The sequence below is a fragment of the Acyrthosiphon pisum genome, chromosome X (genome assembly GCF_005508785.2).
Source record: "Acyrthosiphon pisum isolate AL4f chromosome X, pea_aphid_22Mar2018_4r6ur, whole genome shotgun sequence".
Classification (NCBI taxonomy): Eukaryota; Metazoa; Arthropoda; class Insecta; order Hemiptera; family Aphididae; genus Acyrthosiphon; species Acyrthosiphon pisum.
The window spans coordinates 100,056,371-100,059,248 of NC_042493.1; positions in this window are offsets into that span (position 1 = coordinate 100,056,371).

The window sequence follows — 2,878 nt, forward strand, 5'->3', positions numbered from 1 at the left end:
TCGAAATCATTCGAGGTAAGAATAACTTCATAATTGTTTTTCTTATCTCTGGGTTTTACTATTTCATAATGCTGAAATAATATCATATTTATTATGTCAAATGAAATTATATGTAATATATATTAATATATAAATAATATAATATTTTGGCGACACACACCACGGTAATACGCGACACATCGGTTGAGAACCACGGATGTAGAATGTCTAATCTATTAAGGTATAGGTATACTTGTACAGAGATTATGAACGACACTTTTACATAAGCTCTGCTACCAGAAAATAGAGCTAATGCATACCTATAATGTACAAAAAAAACATACATAAATACATCAATATATAAAACTAAAATATCCATAGCTTATTCACTTAACTTAGAATATAAAATTGTGGATATTTTAGTAATAACTTTAAAATTTTATACCTGTATTGTGTACCTAATTATATTAAACATGTTTTTCTTGTATAATGTATAATAGTTTATGAGGATACTTTGGAATATCTTCCAATTGTAAGTGTTTGGCTTTTGCTTTTCATTTTTTTTTTTTATATTCTGTATTTCATTGCCACCTAATTTCACTCTTTACGAAGTCATTTAGAATTTTAAAAAAAATAACACTATTGTTAATTATCAACAAATTCCAAATGGTGATTATTGTAGTTTTTATTACGTTAACAAACAGTCCGGTATTTTTCCCGAATGGTATATTTTGCCCGAAAATCCTAAAACCCAAAACCTTTTTTTCCGAACACCATTTTACCCGAATCGATATTAAAATCGATAATTCTTGCTTTGCACTCTTGTCTACGTAATTTTTTACATTCCCAGTATGTTTTTCCGTTGACTGGTAATTTAGACCACGCGTATACTATACAAGGAGGAAAAATGATAGATTACCTATGTAAGTTCCTAATTGTTCATAAGTTCATATGATAGCATAAGCACCTTTAGTTATGAAAAAAACTCTTTAAAGGGGGGGGGGGGTGGTCTATAACGTTTTAATTACTTCGTTACGGGCAACTCAACTTTTTTTAAATAAAATCGAACCTACGGCTTATTTGCTGATGTATCTTCAACGTTTTTCAACTTTTGTTGTAATTTTAATATTCTACAGGCCGCATTGACATCTGTTCTTAAATATTTTAATCTCCAACTTAATAATATGTCTTTATAAATAAGACAATTTTAAGCTTTTTTTTTTTACAAATTGTTTTTATATAATCTTATAAAATATAAGATCTAGTTAAAAATCTAAAATTGTATATTTTATAAAATCCAATTTGTATTTTTATATTGGACACAAAATGAGTAGGTACAAGAGGTACCTATATACCTACTAAATTAGATACAAGCAATAGACGACGTGATACAGAAATATACGATGTATTCAATATAGTTTCTATAAGTAAATGCCCGTGAAAAAAATATTGAATTTCAGCAATCAGCCGTGTTTATAAAATGCACACAAGAATGATTTTAATGATTCTAAAAAAAATTTGTGATCCCTGGATAAATGTAAAATTCATATTAGCACCCACCAACAAATTCTTATTGATTATAATATTATTTCATAAGTATAAGGTATTTGGATACATTTATTTCTAAGACCTAATCAAATTATTGGAAGTTTTTTTACGATAATTCAGTTTTTAAGCGTATATAATAAATGTAAATTAAAAATGCTCTAAACTCACTTAAAAACTGAATTATCGTAAAAAAAACTGCCAACAAAACACAGATAATGTTCTTATCATCAAGTTTCATAATAAACTTAATTTACTCTAATTTTTAAGCTAACGGCATAAAACTTAAATTTCTGAGCGCCAATTTGGTATGTATGTTAAGCGTAGGGTTATCATGAAATTTATTTTCTTGAAATATATCATGAAATATTCATGAAATATTTCATTTCCATGAAAAATAAAAATAAAATTGTTATTATATCTAAACGTTTATAATCGTCAACTTCCAAGTGAACATTTTTAATAGTTGGTTTATTGTATGAAACAAAGAAAAATGTAACATATTTACATATGAATATATCAAATCCATAATATAATAAATTTAAACATTGCCTTTTAACTATTAAGTTACAAGTTTTAATAATCATTTTATTATAGACATCATTCATCAACATTACCAGAAATTATAACCAAAACTATTTATAAATTATAAAATATAAGAAAATAATCATAACGACATGCTTTACAAACCAACGGGCTAATAACAATATTTATTATATTTACTTTGGTAAATGCTCATATTTTATTGTTTCCTGGAACTTTTAGATTATAGAAATATACAATTATAATTACCCGTATACATTTACAACCAAATTTTAAGAGTCAACTATTATTTAACTAGCTGATCTCGTGCACTTCGTTGCCCGTTTAATGTACCAACTCTATATGACTCGAACTTTGTACAATTCGTTGTTTAATATTCGGTGTATGGTTTTCAAAATGTATCTTAACTTTTCCGTTTCCCAGAATAAAAATTCTGATTCGCAGCAGTATATTATCAGGTAGGCAATCTACCTACGGTAGATCGCGGACACCGTGCTGTTTGTACGTAGGTATATGATTTAACTATAAAATATCAAAGTTATACCAAGTTTGTCGTATTCCACCTATGGTAGATTAATATAATCAATTAATACAAAATCCTAACCTAACATAACTACTGATATCAGATGAATAAAAAAAACCAAATTTAACCATTCCTAAATTAGTCTGTCTTCTTCCAGTTACAGCCCAAATATGTACCTTGTATATTTTGTGTTGCATATTCAGTAATAAGAAATTTAAGCTGTTTTGAACAATTGATATTATGTGTCTTACCTATCGTATAAAAAAAACCAAATTTAACCATTCCTAA